This window comes from Varroa destructor, unplaced genomic scaffold (genome assembly GCF_002443255.2).
Source record: "Varroa destructor unplaced genomic scaffold, Vdes_3.0 BEIS01000001.1, whole genome shotgun sequence".
NCBI classification, from domain to species: Eukaryota; Metazoa; Arthropoda; class Arachnida; order Mesostigmata; family Varroidae; genus Varroa; species Varroa destructor.
Genome location: NW_019211454.1, coordinates 32,367,027 through 32,385,941, shown reverse-complemented (window position 1 = coordinate 32,385,941; position 18,915 = coordinate 32,367,027). Strand labels below are relative to the sequence as shown.

Here is an 18,915-nt window from a genome sequence, read left to right as displayed (position 1 = left end):
TTCGCGAATCATTCAACAAGAGTTGTCTTCACTAAGTAGATCGTCTCAATTACCAAGCGACAGAAAATACAAAAGTCTAATTTCCATGAATAGATGTGTTATTGTTGAGAAAAGTTACTAGTAATTATATTTTTTGCCCACTTCAGTGATCCAGTATCTAGATATATGTAAATTTCATTACCTGAATATGAATTCGATGCTTTTGTTTGGTGGTGTCTTTAATTCAAGATGATTTGTCCAAATAGTAATGAAGCTCGTAAGATTTATTGCGAAATATCGCGGATTCGACAATCAGCCAAGCGACCTAACAAGAAAGACTCGAAATTGTCGATAGCTGCTTCTAATAGTATTCTGAGAACAGCTCACGTATTTAACTGACTTGCTTTTGAAGTGTAAGTACATAAACATCGGAGATGCTTCATCGCGTGCAAAACAATACCTAACCGTTCTAAACGCCAGACAGCTCAATCAGACTTCAAGCTGCGATCGCCATTGTATTGCAGCTGTTGCTTTGAGTTTTCACTGAGGACTACATAGCGGATGTTACTTCAGATCATCTCGAAGGACATCAATTCTTTTTTGATACCTACTAAACCAACGAAATTGTTTATGAATGGCTAGATGGAATAAACACTGCTTGCCATCAGTTTGCCGCGTTGGATGCGAGGCATCTTTCTCCTATATATGAGGTAAAGCTACACTGCATGCCTTGCGTAGTTCAAATAAACTACTCTGACTAGCTTTATTATCCATTGTCATTATTATTGTTTATCATTATTTCTGGATAGAGCAGCTCTCTTCGCTGACGTGTGATATATCCGCCTTCATTTATTCTATTATACTTACCGCTTTACGGAGTTGAGACTTTATCATAATGTAACAACGTTTCAACTGGCGTCAACGTTGAACGACAACCCTGAAAACGACCCGTTCCTTCCCATGTTGAAAGGATGGTAAATGATTAATGACGACAGCGACTGGAGTGAGATGGGGTGGTACAAAACGGGATGCCTGTTGAGTACATCGCTCACGGTTCGGTTCGTGGTGAGCTCTCCGTGCACGTCTTTGCCTATCTGTTGTCTATGTGCGTGTTTGTGTGTGCCTTTATGTCCGCAGCCATTTACCACTATACCCCACAGTGGTCGTGAGTGCTGTGCGATGCGTTAGCGATCAGCGATTATTCTACGATTGTTTGTGCATTTCTCAATAAGGCGGCGTTACCAGCGGCAAAAGTTAAACTTCAATCTAGACGTTTTATGTTCGCGTTCGTCAAAGATGCCCTGTCATTAGCAAAACACACAACCACAACTATTCCTGTCATTAATACGTGCTGCTCACGTATTTGTCTGTCGATTTGCGTTCGTTGATAATCGGTAGATTTATAAACAGTGATTCGCGGGACTGAGTGCAGATTCGGACGTGTGTCCATGCGTCTTTGGCTGGTGTGTGTTTGTGCTTTCCTTGATGTGTATTATAAAAAGCGGCAAGTAAATTAAACGGAGCGAACGTCGACGTCGAGGCCAACACCCGCATAGCGCACGCGTTGATTCCACAAAAATGCCGCTACGCATATTGATTCAACGATAATATACGTGGACAAATTATTGAAGTTACTGTTGCTAACACGACATGCAGTCGATAAAGTAATGCCGGAGACGACAGCACATCGTCACAGTGTTAAGAGTTGTAGCAGTAATGGTGGTAAAACTTTATCTGATAGAAATGCAGGTAACAACAACAAACGGTGCGACATCGGCTTGAGGGGCAGCAGTATCGAGTCGGAGACTGGCACAGAAGTGGACGGCTGATGCGAATTCGGTTGCATTCGTTAGTCATAACGATCTTTTTCAACATCGCGTCAGCTTTAGCCATCGCCGTAGTTGCTGCTAGTACGCGGATACGACAATGTCACCATGTCCTGACTGACCATGATACCGGATTATAGTAGAATTAGAAGCTCCATTGTTAACTGTGGTAGTTATCCGGCGATTATGGCCTGTACGAAGGCAACGCAAAGTCATAACGTGGATTCGCGACAGAGTAACGGTATCGGTGGCTACTGCCGCTGTGGATGTTGTTAACAGAAGCACGATTCATTTTCGCCTTTTGAATTTGACCGCCGGTGGCAAGCGCCTCACTTGATAAGTAGCCATACGTGATCGTCATTTAATAAATAACCCTCTTTTTCCAAATACAAGCTGAATAAATATACGAATACTTGCTATTCGTTATTCATGTTGGCCGTGTTACTGGCGTAGGTAGTCAAATGCACTCAGTGTGAGTAGAAGGATAATTTATTGCTTCTAAGTAGCATTTACTTCGATGTGGTATAATTCAATACAACAAGAGGAAGACGTACGGTGATGGCTAAATAATCACAAAAATATTAAGATGGTAATTATAGCACTGGAAACATCGATGAATAGGTATGATTGTTTTACGGGATGCGTTCAAAAGTTTTCAACAGAGTGTCTAACTATAGGCGTTGATCCTTTTTATTTAGCCTGCGAAACGTTCTAGCACACTGCAATCAATAAGTACTATAGGATATAGAGTATAGCACTTCAAGCCCCTCCTGACGGGTAGGCTAGCGCCCTGTAAAGAAGCGCTTGTCCCCGTTGCGTTTGTCTAAGGCATGCAAACCGTTGGAACATCGTTAAGCACACTTCAACGGACAAGGATTCATGGATTCGGTCTTTCTGAAGCTTGAATTCGAGAAAGAGTAGAAAAGGATTAATCTGGGTTAATGATTAACAAGCGTTGTCGGGTCTAAACGCATCGAACCTAAATAGATTTACTCTAAAACTCAAACAGAATAGAGAAGCAGTGCGTGCATTTAGACTAGTTATATGTTTAATTTAATTAAAGTCATATCATAAAGAATAAGTAAGTATTTGCTGTTTGTAGAAGGATACGCTCATTTGCGTAATACAAGTCTAAATTAGATAACAAAAGCATAGGATCGGTTTTACATACTGAAATAGAATGGAGGCGAGTTCTACAGTTAACAGCGTACCTGTCTATTTTTATTAGTTCACGGCCAAATGTTTCCATCAAAGAAAAATGCTGATGATTGATCATCGGTTGATTTAAGTTAGTAACTCGCTTCCCATCATTTTTTGATCTTCGTTAGTATTTCGGGTGTGATACAGATCCAGTAAGAAGTGTTACAGCCATAGCGCAGCAATAAGTTAAATTTGGATCCTGACTGTTTTTAAACACAGTGAAAGTCCTTAATTAAGTTGGAAATGCTGCCTGCCTGCCTGCCTGCCTACTTATTCGCAAAAAATCTCAAAATTGTAGATTTACTCTCATAGTAGCCCAAAGGTCCGCCATTTACCTTGAAAATATTGTAACCCTCTCGGCACCTCGTACTGTGTATGCTCTAGGTAAACCATCACAAAAAAATGTTATGCAAATGTCATGTGGGACATGTATATATACGTATAGTTCAAGTGTACTATACTCTCTGCCAACGTGGCTTGGGTCGGCTAATCATCGAGCGATTTATCAACGGAACGAAATAAAGATAAATGTCTATCGTATAGATGTATAGACGAATTGATTAATCGTTTTGGATCGATTGGCACCTACTTGATGACCTTTTACCAATCGGAAAGAGTTAGTCGACGCATATTAATTTACACAATTAATAAGAATTGGCTCCCTTCGGTCGAGGACACAGCAAAAAAGGACTGCAGCCTACTGGGTCCTATGTGGCCGATTCCACGATGTTTCTTCGGCAGCGGATACAGGTAAACGCAGAGACTTTACACCGGCGAAACGCTTCTATGTGAATTACGATATGCACAAAAGTGGCTTGCTGGAATCAATGCACTGATTGCGCATCAGTCGGGATTCGTTATCTGCTCAATACCATAAATAGGGGGTTACGCTACGGGACCTCGCGCATAGTGGCGCCAGGCCATAATTCACCATGCAACGAAATTCTACGCGCATAGATTTTGTGGTCCTGTTTTTACAACTCTCGAAGCTGTGTAATTAACGACAGCGTCTTTAGTAAGATAGGTGCAAATATTAAGCGATTCGGAGCGAGCGTTCGGCACAAGTCTGACTTGTTTCGATTTAGTCGATTGTGGAGTATAAGATCCTCGATGCCGCTTGGGCTGGAGAGTAAAACAAAAGACGACTAATTCAGTTTTGTGTTAACGACCATACTTACCTGTTAAAGCAGAAATACGCACGATTACATGCTTCTTTTCCTCACAGGGCACTATAGTCAATCATTTAAAGTCAACCATTCACTCATTTTTCATACATTTTATACACTGCTTCATACGTTACTGTTATATACTGCAATATTATAGCAGCACGCTCGCTCGCTCGCTCGCTCGCACGCACGTACGCACGCATGCGGTGCAAAAGCAGAAAAGCGAGAAACGTACGATTTTATAGCTTCCTCCCTGTGCGCTGGCCATTTTCCTGTTTGTGTTCTAGAGTTGTGTTCCTCTAGTGTTCAGAGTTCTATCTGAATGTGTGGCCATATTCGTTCACCGATTTGTCGTCTGCTCTGTGACGAGTATCATGCAATCGGAGTGAAAAACTACAATCGTGCAACTTGCAACACCGTGATAACAGCCTCGTGCATACACCATCGCAGTAACAATATACTGCGGTGCCACGCCCTAAATCCGTAAAATTCTATAATCTAATTTAGCCCACTGATCGTCTCGTATTGACGCTGGCGTGATCATGAGCCGAACAGTAACACATGCTATTTTTCTAGTTCACCCCTTGACGAGTGTTTGGACATAGCGTAGTTCATGAACAAGCTTAGTTCACTGCTGTCATGCTCCGAAAGGCCAAATCAATGGTAGTTTAAAGTTGTCTGAGTCTAATCGTTCTCATCGATTCAACTCGTGGACTTCGGTTGGCCGGACGACTCCAGAAAGCCATCGTCGAACTGAAACTTCAAACGTTCGTTTTCTTGACCATGAGGATAATGTTACATCAACTTGTATCGATTAACAACTTATAATATTGTTTGTTGCCAACTGTTTTACTATATTATATGTACGTATGAGCAGAAACTTCAACATGCTAATTAACGAAGAGTACGTCATAGTCAAAGGTAATTTTCTGTCAGTCTGCTGAATAAAACAAACATGAATAATGTTTTTTGCTTTACGTCCACGACTGGTGAAATAGACAGGGAGCAGTTGTGATCGATAGCTGCTTATTGTGGCATTTCAACACGAAAATAGTACTCTATAAGTTAACGCATTCTACATTCTGGAGAGATTCAATGCTATATGTGTGGGCCTGCTTAATTTGGCGTTACGGTTTAATGCTACTGGTTATTGCCCAAAAGGCATAGTTGCTTTCTGTTTACAATTGATCGTGCGTTATCGACTATGCCAGATTTTAGGAACATTATAGTATATCAGCAGTTGCCTCTCTGACCATCTTTGTAAACACCTGAAGGTGGCGCCACCAGTTCAGCCAGAAACTGCACAACAGAGATTTCTTTATTTACAACGCTTCACTTCAAATATCACGGTCGAATCTATCAATATTATTCAGATCGTTCATCAAGAACCTGTCTTTCAACAGTTTATAACCTGATACTTTATTAGCCCTAGCAGAATTAAAGCCTTGTACTTGTCTATGAGTTAATGTGATCTAATAAACGATAATGGGATTTCATTTACTCCTAATGACAGAAGAGTTCTACATTAGGCCGTAACTTGGTTTGGTGTTTTTTAGGATAAAAACGAAAATAGCATTTTCTGTTTTACGCGAATGTTTAAATCTAGAAATGTAAAAAATATTTAAATAAAAAAAGCAGTTTATCAAGATGATGATCAACAGGATCGATCTAACAGTTTTCAGTGGTTGTTCTGTATTTTTTAGCACATCGTAATAATGTCTGGTTTCAGCCATCATGAAAAGCCTGCAATTACTTCTTGCCGTTCCTTTTTCACTCGGAACAAATATCATTGTCGTCGTATGCTGGTAGCATGCAGCTGTACGATGAATCTCTTTTCTCAAAATTCCGTTAATTTTGCGCTTTGCATAGCGTCGAGTAGCGTCACCGACGGCATGTATGTACGTACGTACGTACGTACGTTTATAAATATCATATCCACTATGTCTCTAGAGTTCAGTATTTGACTTTACTTGGGGGGATTGGCCGGCTGTGGTTCTTCAACGAAAGATTTTTACGTTTGTTGTTGTTGTTGACACGATGGCGATTGGTGTTACCAACGACGGTAAAAATATTGATTGTGTGGTAAAATTAGTTGTAGGTAATTGATTTGGCCATTCCCTGACGGAGACACCAAACTGAAATGTTGAATGGCAGCATAACTGAAGGCCCAAATAGATAGGCTAATTTGGGTCGGACTGCACGGATTAGCGTAGCACCGCATTTAGCTTTTTGCTTTAGTGCGTCTAACAGGCCCAACTAATACGCTGTTTGATAACCTAATGGCGAGCATGCTTTAGCGAATCACTAAAGGACAGAACGACAAATAAAGAAAATTTTTGTTACGACTTTTCATTTAGTATACGAGCAGTGAAAAAGATTGACTACACTAATAAGGCTGCCTTTGATTCCTTATTGGGCATATATGTATATAGCGTTACATGGATAATACATGAGATAATTAATATTATATACAATATAATAAATGGAAATAGAAATTGCGTGTCTCGCGTTGCTATGCCTAAATTAAAATGCTGCTGTGTAGAACCCGTCCAGTGATTAGTTAGTCACGTTATAAGCTCTTTACTATACCTTGATATCATTTCGCGATTTTTTGCGCCATAGAATCCTACTAGTTTTTACCGGTACCCACTCCCCCTCCCAACTGACTCCCAGCACCAGAACAATTTCGAAATTTTTTTCAGTAGCCGATCGGAACGGGCAGTCTCTTAGCATTCTGCTATGTCGGCTTTTGTAGAGACGCAGAGCTTTTTCTCCTTCAATGTAATCTACTTTCGTCGTTAGAGCCATTGTTATCACAAGCACGAGTGTTGTCATCGTCGATCTAAGTCAGGCAGTTTTTTGCTTCGAAGAACTGTACGTGTTGTACAGACAGCAGCTGGCTGAAAATCGCAAGTAGAAACAAAAAAGTTGGACGTGTAGCCAAACGTTGAGAAATTGCAGTCGACAGAGAAACTCTCCTTGTCGTTCCTGTATTCACTAGCTCGAAATACGTATTCCTGTTATCGCGGGTGCAAATGATATGAGTGTGTTTTCTTCTGCTGTTGTTGTTAACGACAACGAGCTGGCAGGATTTTGATATCGTTTACGTCAGTGTCAGTGGTGGAGGCGACAACCCATTATGCCATAGTGATTCCATCCGATTCAGCGGCCTGACGGTCTGTCGTAAACAGACGAACGTAGACACACATAGTCATGTTGTGAACGAAATGGAGCAATAAGCAATAACTTGGTGGAAGATTCGAACCCCTTGTTATTGTTGTTTAGTCCTCATTCCCTGCTTTTCTGTTCCGTTATACTCTTGTCGTTGTTGCTCTTGTTGTTGCTGAGTTCGTGTTGACCACTATGCCGTTGTATTACACACGAAGCCACCAAACCGTCTGGCGTTGAGTGGACGAACAAGCGAGCGAGTGCAAGCGATGGTGATACGAAAGAGAAGTGTGGGGTCTATCGTTCGCTGTTCATTAATTTGGTAACAGGTAATAGGCGGAATTTGATGGAAAAGTAGAAATAGAATGCAGTCCGGAGACGGGAAATAAGAATGGCAGAGGAAAACATGGATAAATAATGAAACGCCGGTGGACACAATCTGTATTAGTGTCTATCCAGGCAGGAGGGGTGGCAAAATAAGTAAGACGCAGCAAACCTCGAACGGAGCCGAATGAATCGCTGGGGTGATACTTGGCAGAAACAGCAAAAAGAGTTAGCCCAATAGGTCCGCCCTTGCTACTTTGCGAAAATAATCTAGCAACAACAGCGGTCATGTCTCGGGTTGACGTTGTACCCTCATCTATTGAGCTTATTCTCCGCGTGCACACCCCACAATCCACCAACTCCATAGTGAAATCCTAATGGTACCCAATGAATCTAAATTTATTTAATAAGTGAAGCCGTCATCAGGCATTATCACAGCGAGCATAGAGTGTATCTGGTGCAATTTACGTATCTGCTCATATAGTCTACCCCCTGTACTATCTAATCATATTCGTTAATACTGATTCGCGAGACGCCAGAAAACGTTCCACGGTGTAGACCTTCCGCGTTTGCTTCTTTGGCAAGCTTTATCATCGTGTGTACATATGTTTAAATAGCATATAGTCCTCCGGGTCGTTTCGCTAGTTTCCGTGCGCGCGCACTATATATATACTGGGCTGTCTCGAATAAAAATACATCCCGCTAATAATTGACGGCAGCAGCAGCGGTAACGTACATCGTCATACTGTTTATACCCGAGAGCAATCGGTTATAATCGCTAAAGGGCTCTTGTTCACCCTTCTTCTTTGGTCGACCCACGGGGTCAGTCGACGAGCGGTGGGATCACCACCAACTGCCAGGATAATTTGACTATCGAGTATCTTCATCAAACCCTGTTTACCGTTGCCGTCCTCACCGTTGCTCGATTCTTCTCCGGTTCAGACCTGCTTGTCACTCTTGCGCTAACAGCGTTAGCTGGCACAAACGTAGGAGGCTTTGCTATTTCGTTGTTGTTCCATTGGGCTAAATAGATAGAGCCGTATGTTGTCGTTGTCTGTCAAGTTACTCAAACGTGGCGGCCACTCCGACGTGAACAAACACGGGGTCAGGAATACAAACAGGAACAGCAGGTATAATTTAAGTGGAGGGCGCGAAAAAAAAAGGGGGCGCTCACTGAGTGGAGGTTCGTTTGAGTGCGAAGGAACACACTCGCCACGCCACGCTACATACTGCCTTAAGCCGGGTGCGGTTTCGCTTGTCTTTGGCATAAAAGTCGATGCTGCTGGGGCTGTCATAGCCGTCATCTTAGTAGTCCGCAGTGGTGTCAGTGTGCGAGCAGTAATAGCTGACAAGGCCCGACAGGCAAACGCTCACGATTAGTGTAAGGAAGTGCTGAGGATAGCGGTGAGTTAACGAATTGTCCAATGAGGTCACTCACTAAATAGCCCGCTCCAATGTCTCGATAGTATCTTAGCGTATTCCTTTCTCTTGCCTTTTTTTACGTGGTAGCAATGCTTGAGATCCTGCTGTCAACCAATCCCTTTCTCGGAACAACCCGCTGGCCGTTTTTATTCATAAGAGAAACGTTATCCAATTCGCAGGATTAGAACTTCACTCGTTCTAATCGTCTGTACAGGTCTACTCGAAACTGGAAATATAAAACAGGGTTTTAATAAAAACAAAGATATGCAAGTGAAGTAAAATGGTCCAATTTCCTTCATTCACTTAGACTTGTCGCAGACCTTGTGGCCTCAAGCCTGAGATTTCACTGCTCTTCGCTTTTGGGGATATGATTCTGTCTGTTCTTTGGACCTGTTTTTTGCACCACTCCTGGGCAGTGTCATTTTTTGCCACTAGCAACAAAATAGGCTACAAGTTTTTCAATAGGGCATGTAATATTACTAAAATATTTATTGAGCAAAGGTTGTCGAAAGAATAATTTAAATGTATAGCATTATTTTACATACTTATCTCACTACTTGTTACGATCTCTGTAATTAGTAGATTATAGCAAATCGATAATTCATAGTTACGTTTGCGGCGTGAGGATATGGTTCAATTTGTAATGCTATAGCAATCAACAAACATACGCGCGCTTACCTCCAACCTATGGGTCTACAAGGGATGCAGTACCCCGCATTTTGTGATAAAAAAACGCTTAGTACAATGCATTGTCCATCTGCATTGTGTTCAGATTGATGCTGGACTACAAGCAGACTTTCTCGCAGCGACTGAACGCGTTCAGAGACGATGAGAGGATACCACACAGAAAAAAAGCGAGTAAAAAGAGAGATACGGCATTGATGACGTACTATTATACATTAACGTATCGATAATATTGACTGACTAAATAGATCGTTTAGTTCGGTAGAGATAGTCGAACGGGGGGATGAAGCCAGCGTCGTGAGCTGTATAGCATGAGGAAGAGCTGAAAATCTGCTGACCAGCTGAATCAGACGGACCGAAAATGGCAAATGCTGTGTTGTGAGTTTCCGGATATCATTATAACAGCTTTTTCATAATAATCATCGTTATGATCACGATAACGGTCAGAGCATGGACCGGAAAACACAGCATGAGCAAACACAGGTCGAATATTGTTTATATGTCCAATTCATTATTTATAATGTCGTTTTTATTTGTTATTTTCTTTTCATTCACTTATGTAAAAGGATATGTCCATAATGAAAATGTGAGTGGCAGCATTTACTTAGTACGACGATTGATGACGGTTTGTAGTTCAAATAAATACAAAGTAGATTTGTACATTTACAGATTAGACTCAAATTCCATTATGAAAATACTATATGCAATGCACACACACACACATATATATATATATATATAAACAATTGTAGTGCCACTTCGTTCGAGCGAACTTAATTACTTGAAAACGCTAGCATTCTAATTCTGTTGGATATCTGTCGAGCCATGTCAATAATTGCGGGGCAAACAATATCATTTCTTAAGCTCTGCAAATGCCCTGCGTCAATTGAGGGATGCACGTTCCTGTCCACCGTTTTGCTGTTCCTGTACCAGGTGTCCGCTCCCCGCCGACATATGCACGCGACGTGGGAGTAAACGCGCAAAGTTCTCACTTGGGTGCACACAGTTCTCTCTCCCTCTCTCTCTGTCTGCTTTTTCTCTCTCTAGTTTAATGACGGTCAGCTACATTGAATTTCAAACGGTACCTTTATCCGGACGAGAAATGCCCGACTTCGGTTTTCTAGAATATTTAACAAGAACTTACTATAATGTGTTGAAAAAGAAATTAGTTTTCTTGTATGTGCAACTGCAGCAATGCTTGTTATTTTTTAGCGGTACACGATTTTGCCAGGTGCAACTTAGAAATAAGAAGTCGCACTAAGTATACGTCTAAGACCAGGTTCTTGTACGGCGTTTCAATACACCTTTCCTTCGTACCACTGCACTGCAGAAGTTTTGAGTCGTAAAAGCATTCGCTGTTCTTGTCTCCCCCATTCTGTTACCGCCCGAACCCTTTGAAATTTGTATATATGTACAGCTATACGAATTTGCACAGAGGTGGGCGGGACTGGCATCGGTGCCTCGGGCGCGGTAGAAAAAAATCAAGAATAGTTGCCCTCTTTTACATCCATTCTCGTATTGCTGCTACAGCGCCCTTGGCGATTGGCTTTGGTTTTTCGGCCCCTTGGTTGGAATGGCCTGATGCTACCTGCACTAAGAGCGACTGTGAAGGAGGTGAGGGTTGCGTGGTGCTCAGGTAAGGAATTCGTATCTGGCAATTCAACTCGATTTCCACTAGAATTGGCGATAACAGCGGCTGCAAGGGATAAGCGAGCCCCAACTACAGGGGCTCCCATGAAGCCCAATGAAAATATAATAGATTCTTTTATTTTGCTGCTACTGTTAGCATCACAGGCACCGCTGAGAAACTGCAGCTAGCTACTGCTTTTTCAAAGGGCTCAATTCTTCGGCTTACCCTAACATCGGGTAGCCTCGGATGGCCTAAGCTAACGCTAATACACCGACTATTACGATTACTTTTGTATTGCTTTGCCTGCGTGTTGTGTGAGTCACGTGTGTATGTGAATCTATGTGCCGTATTTTCTGTTCTGGCATCTTTGTCTGTGTCTGCCCAAACAAACCGAAACAGGATGGGTATCTCAGACGATATGGGTCTCGACTGTTAGACTACTGTTAACGTTACGACGCATTGGTACAATTCCTTATCAATGCTGGGATCGGCGAAGCTGACTCGACCATAATCATCACCACCATAGCCATGATCATCTGCCCTGGCTTCATTCTATCTTACTCGATTTCTAATAAGCCTGCTTCTTCAATCTCAAGGGTTCCTGGCATTCCGCCTTGTCGTTGTCGGTACTGCAGAGGGTCCTGGGTTCGGGCAGGCTCCTTGGTCTTGCGGTTCCTATTCTATATCCCCATATCCGTTTTCTCTCTCTAATTCTTACTTATTCATTTTTTCTAGTAATCGCTTAGATCAGAGAAAAAATTCGTATGAGTTTGGGCTTCATTGATTGGCGTTGATGTGACTGCAGACTGAATATTTCATGTTACCCAGCTATGTAGCATCTACAGACATCTTTGCTTTTTTTTCTTTATATTATACTTTTATCATCTGTTTTGCATAGTCGGCCGTTACGATTGATTGAAATATGTCGACATTATTTGAGAGCAAGCAGTCCCAGAACAGGCTTTACCAGACGCGTCCAGCCACAATCGCGCGTTACCCTATGCTCTTGTCCGCGTTGGATTCTGAAATGAACGGACGGGGATGGCACCAACGGGTACACGCAGTAAGGAGAAAAATAGAGGCAAGCAAAATTAAGGAGAAGGCAAAAACGTCTGACAAGTCTTGTCGGTAGGCAAGACGTAACCGTTATTGTCTTCGCGGCCGTTGCTGCTTCCAATACAACCTACTGCTACAACAGCCGGGTAATGCTTTCTGTCGCAACCCCGAGATGACCCGCACTGTGCATAGTTGGCTGGTTCACGCTGGCGGCCACGACAATAAGCCGCAAACAGACAGCAAGTGTTCAGCAATTTTATATGTTCATACGTACACACACACATACTGTAGCAGTGGTAACGGGGGTGACGGAGACGCTGCAGCGACTAATAGCAGCAATCACGATGAAGGGTTAACTGACCAAGCCGGTCACCAGCCAACATGATACAATCATATGCGTATGGAAAGCACAAGCGGCGGCACAGCACGAAGTAGCCATCTTCTTCTATTTTGTCGCAAAACGGACGGCATTTAGGAGTACCCCTGCGATTTTGTGCACCGCTATACCCCAGCACTAAAACGATATATTCAAATGGTGGCTTCTGTGGTCGATCTGCAATTGCCCCTCAACCAGCCACTCACTCTGCCCCTTTGTTCTTGCGATTAACAGCGGTCGATGCTAACGAAGGCGCGCAGCTGTGGACAACAACGTCACTTGCCACTGCTGCCCCCAACCCCATGTCGCGTTCGGCTTCTGCCACCCAGTAACTGCATCGGCAATAGCCGTATAGCAAAAATCTCCCGGCAAACATTAACGAGGCGTGCTCACGGCGTACTGGTTTGTTCACTATCGCGCCGGTAGTTGCTGTTATTTCGACTGGCGTTGTTTCAGCCGTCCAGTTATTTAGCATTGAGCGTAGCAGAATGGCCAAAAAACAACAAAAGCTCCATCAATAACGATAACCGCTGCTTCTGTTGCGGTCGCTGACGTAGGACAGAATAGAAGATAACGGAGCTAAACACAGACAAGTAGGGGGCCGACGTTGGTTTCGAAGCGATGGACGCAAATACTATGCTGGAATAGCGGCAGAAACGGCGGCGACGGTGACGGCGGCGGCAGCAGCAGCAGCAACATAGGTTTATATAAGCGCTTTTTATTAGGCATAATAATAATAAGGATGCTGGTGGTACTGGAAAATCAGAAGATTGTATCCGGCCACCCTCCGTTTCAGTGAGTGAGTTCTTTTGAGCGTGCATGTGCTCACTTACTCACAGGCTGATGAACGATGACCCCTTCAGTTCTCGTGGTCCAAAGTCTCAGCAAGGATAATAGAACGTGGGACGCGAAGATCAGCAACGAAAACAGCTAGGCGCTTTTAGCTGCTGCTGCTGCTGCTGTTGCAGTTTCTGGCTCTAATAGAAGCTCCTCTGGTCATAATGGATGGCCGAGGAACGCACCGCAGCAGAAGGATTAACAGGGCATTCGTACGGGAAACAGCCGTGGGATGACAATGATCACTGCCTGGACAATTATTGCTAGTCTAAGAAAAGAAAACTCCTTCCTGCAACTACCGCCATATCACTATCCTCACGTCGAGTCACTTCGTTTACGTTAGTACGGCTGCTGTATGTCTAGCTGATGTATATATACGTCGAATAAAAGGCGATACGTACGCCAATCGATATCCTATTGCTTGTAATTATTATTATTTTCCATCGTTTTTAACTCGTAAGTTGTGAACTAATCCACTGACAGAGAAACTGAACAGTACGGAAAGGGGCAAGCGGTACCTAAAGATAGATAAAACGTTCCAAAATAAGTTGTTCACTGCCGCATTTCATTCGAGACTAGTTAGTCGATTCTAATAGACGTCATCATGATATATATATATATATATATATATATATATATATATATATATATAATCGTGGTTGTTGGCGACAACATACGCCGTTAGCCACATTTGCAGGCTTCACTCGGCGGATAATTGATGACACACTAGGCAGTCTTCGGCAGTAAACAGATTTGGCCAATTCGATAGTGCTGCGAAGAATCGTTATCAGAAGTGTTACGTTGCCATTGCTCTTCAGTAACTGTACAAGTATCACTTCCCTGGATTGCATGGCCCACACAGACACGGACGTGCGTATAGATTATTAGCGTCGTGCTCTTGTCTGTTATCATACATACCCACAAAGGATGTCACAAGGGACAGGCAGACACACTCGCGACCATTAATAGATACAGCGTTTATATGCGAGTGCGCGGTATTAGCAATGCAAAGTATATCGAGCCAATCCAAAGGTTTGAATACTTGGTCTTTTAGAAGGTGCCGTTTGGCGCGGAGCACTTCGATTTGCGAACAAGAGCTGGCAGTTAGGCCACGTACTATTTCTCAACGGACTGTCTGCGGCTTAGACCGTCACCAGATGGGATACGCTAGATGCTGGTGGCTGTGAAAGCTCTGGAGGAAAAGCAATACCGTACCGCGAAGGGGTGATGAATGTGACGACATGCCGCGGCAATCATGAGCTCAATGATGCAGCAGAAGATGACGAAAAAACGAATGGCGACGATAACTTTAACGACAGCGAAGCAGAACAAGTTGCCGAAAATGCCGTCAAGATACTGATAGCTCATTCCGGTTAGCCCTGCCTGAGTGCCGCAGTAACCGATATGCACAGAAAGTAATAAACAGCAGAAAAGAAAGCATGATAGAATAATGCAATCAAACGCACACAAATGTGGCTACATGGATAGATGTATAGGTAGATGCATAGATGAAATCTGTTGTTTAGGTCAGCTGTTCCGATGCGTCTTCGTCGTCATTGTTGTTCCTGTCCCTTTTACTGTCGTTGTTGTTGACGTCAAGCCTTGAACTGGGCGATCGTATTGGGTCTTAGAAACCGCCACCGTCAAATGCTGCGGTCAGTTGGCTGGCCGAACGTCGTGAAGTCTACACTTTGACAAGAGCAGTAGTACCTCCCATGCTGCTTGCTTGACATAGCGAGCATTGTGGGGGTTGCAGCGTTGAATCCGCTAGCCCTATCTGTGTTGGCTGGACCTCCAGTGCCAGCCATCGGCTAACTCAGCTGTTTTGGCGCAACATGGAGAAGCAGCAGTGGCAGTAGCTTTAGCCATTGCTTCAAGAAACACCGAGAGAGAAATAAACGTCAAGCAACAAACTACGAACGGAGCGACCACGACGACGACAACAACAACAAATATAAAATGAAAAATGCATCGCGATTCGCCACGAGTAGCGTCGCGTAATACGTAAGTGTCATCTAGAAGGCAAAGGCAGTCAGCAGTGAACAAATGAAGCCACCGTTGTTCATTCAGACAGAGGTGCTGGGATCTAGGGAGGTAATTGGCCACGATTTGGGCAAATGGACGCACACATCAATGGACCCGTGCCGTGGCTAATATCAGGTTGCGGCATAGGGGCTTGGGGATCACCCCCAGCTACCCAAAAGTAACAGCAGCAGTCAACTAGCGAACAGAGCCGGTGTAACAACCGGCAAATGATCGGGGGTAACCTTCGGTGGGAAGAGATTGAACGACCAGATCCCAGAGGGTTCATTTTATACGAATCGTTTTGGCTCAGCAACAATAGTTACGACAGCACGAGTGTGCTACGATCTCGGCCAGCGGTAGCAGCAGAAAACACCTTTCGGACCAGCAGGCTGGCAAGGCCAGCACCCGATTAACCGTCTCCTCGATTCAGTAGACAGAGTGTAGTGGACTTTTTTTAACAATAATGTCGAAAAGTTCAAAGACGGAAGGGAAGACATCGAAAGAAAACGCTTTTAAAAAATTCAAATCTATCTAGTTTTATGAATAAGGCTCAATGACTGAGCTAGTAAAAAGGCGTTTGAATTTTGATACTATTCAGTTCTACGAACTCGCACATGGAGCGCTTGCAAGCAGTCGTTGCTTGAGTATTATTTACTATGCTCCTGCTCTCTGAATTCTACCTTTGCTTTCGGTCTGCCACTTTTCGTTATTTATTTAAACCCAAAGTGACATCTTCAACAGGCGAAAATAACAAAAACGTATCGACGAGCGCTCAGCAAGAAGATTTAACCTTATCCTTAACGAAAGTATCGTGATTGAGGCAATGAAGCGGTGTAGTTCTCTTTGTATTCAATACTCTACCACTAATGGTTGTTTGTATCTCCAAGCATTGTATTTGCCCCAATTTGTGTTTGGACAAGAACGTGTTTGGCGTTTGTGTTTCGGCCCTATCGCACCGCCATTACTTTGGCTGTTTCCTTTCCAGTTACTGATCTGTGTTGGCGTCTACTTGACGTCTCCTTTCTCGTCGTGCGCCGTATCTCAGCGGTTTATTTTCGCTCTGTGCAAGCGAGCGAGCGAGCGAGCTGGCTAGGAAGCGTTTTGGCGAAGCAGCAGCAGCACGGTGCGTGACTCTGTGCCGATCTAAGAAACCTATCGGCAGTGCTGTGTCCGTAAGCACCTGTTACATCCATCTCGACGCACGCCTCCAGGCGTTTGTAAAAAAGAAAGAGAGCGAAAGGCTTTGCGTGTTTAGGTGCTTGTAAGTGCCATCTGAACCCTTCTGACAGAGTCCACATGTTGGCTTGCTTCGGGCGAACGAGGCTAACCCCCTGATGCGCGGTCGTTCTCACTATGATTAGTGCTTACACTGGAAAGGCTGCTGACGCCACCGCTGACGTTGAACACCATCACCACCATGATCAGCACCAATTGCTAACAATCCGTTTCTATTTTCCTCATTCAGTAAGCTTACGTCGTCAGAAGAACCCATTAGAATCGGCAGTCGCCAGGTCATCGCAGAGAAACTGCCAAACCTTCATCCTAACCAGACTTCAGGCAAATCGCATTTTGAAATTAGAGGAAGCGCCATCGTCGTTAGCTCTTTCTCGTCGTTCCTTAGTTCTTCTTGATCTACGACAACTACTAGACTTCGGATAACTATTACGAATGCAGCAGCAGGTATCACTGCAGCTTTCGATAGTTTCCTGGCTACCCCTGGCTCAGAGGGGTCTTGATCTATTGATCAGCTTGTTCACGTTCTATAAGCATATCTAGAGCTCACAGGTGCGGTTATTCTCCTCTAGTGGAGATTGCCGGACGCAGTATTTGGAGGCTAATTCACCTCTATACTATCGACTGTTTTGTGTAATGTTACAGTATGTTATATTAAGTAACCGTTTATCAAGCATCACGAAATTACGCTAATGAAAGCATTATCGTAATAAAAAGGGACGTTTTTTCGGTTTCAGCTGGAACTATTACTGTTTGTTGAACTATGTCTGTTATTTAATCATCTCAAGTCGGCCGCAAACAACGTACCTAGGGTCTGACGTGCCTCAGAATGAGCGTTAATAGTTTACTTCACGGATGTCTCGGCGAATTTCGACATCATCTCCTTCAGCCTTTTCGTCGTCCTCGTATGCTGTGTTCCTACGTCGTGTAATCGGATTAGTATTGATTTTTCTGAACTAAGTTCCCTGTGTAAAACTCACTCGTTAAACATGGCTACCTCTGTAAAATAATGTTAGATCTGCTTTTCTTTTTAACAGATTTGCTGTAGCATTACATCGAAGTAACTTCACCTGTTGATTGTTTTGCCTGCAGTTGAGACGGCAAACAAGTCCGAATTCAAATCTGGCTCTAGAAAGATCAAACTAAAATCTTTGTCTTTCGGTCTGCTTATCCGTTAATGGCACGTTGCTTGATTAGACTGGCTATAAACTGTCTGAAGGGGAGCGCAGGCCTTACAAGGGCAATATGGTGTGGAAGGCATAATAGTCGAAACCATTGCGTACACATTTCGCTATTCTAATGTCATAGGCAGATCGGAGCATTTTCAAGCTAAGCGATTGAAGACGGAGATGCGGAACGATGCATCTAAAGCGTTGTAGGACGAAACGGTTGGGTGTGAGGCAATTCGAGGTGCGTATTGAAAATCTGCTGTAACAAACAAGCCATGATGATGGTTTTCTGAACAACTACAGCTAGTCGGTCTAAAACAGAGAAATTTCATTATAACAGAAGCAGCGTGTTCCAGCTTGCTATCGGTAATGAATAAAATTAACCGTTATAATACTATGGTATCGGCTATTTCGGGTTGCGTATCGCATGCAAGGACATAATTAGATTTACAAAAAGTTCGACTTTTCCTTAGCACGTTCTTTGTCTAGGCAGTAGCCTACTTTTACCAAAATGCATGCAAAAGAAAGATCAGACTGCGTAATAGGATTATCATCGACAATCGATGGCCTTCCATGTCAACCAAGCGTGCAATCCTCCTTCACGCAATTTTGCGTCAAAGCCCCATTTTGTTCAAACGATTGATCATGGCATAGACGACGACTTTGTTCAATTAGGAAAATACCCTTTAATCCTACTATTGGTGTTTCTCATTCTATAATAACAGGAAGCGTGTTATTTAACTGTGAGAAATGTTCCGAAAGTAAGAGTGTCCGAATTTATTTATTTATTGAGAAGTATACAAGAACGAGCACCGGCCAC

At 43.4% G+C, this 18,915-nt stretch overlaps 2 protein-coding genes across 6 annotated transcripts in view; one reads left to right on the top strand and one right to left on the bottom strand.

Moving 5' to 3' along the window:
- LOC111249339 (uncharacterized) overlaps nt 1–4,544 on the bottom strand; it is a 50,597-nt gene extending 46,053 nt beyond the window's left edge. The window contains exon 1 of one of the 2 annotated variants that reach the window (XM_086977709.1): nt 4,184–4,544. The gene's annotated coding sequence lies outside the window, so the exon portion shown is untranslated. The remainder of the gene's footprint in view (nt 1–4,183) is intronic. The other variant, XM_022803138.2, reaches the window with a different exon arrangement.
- The window catches only part of LOC111249322 (uncharacterized), a 149,260-nt gene that overhangs the window by 23,246 nt on the left and 107,099 nt on the right, over nt 1–18,915 (top strand). The gene's annotated exons all lie outside the window — the stretch shown is intronic.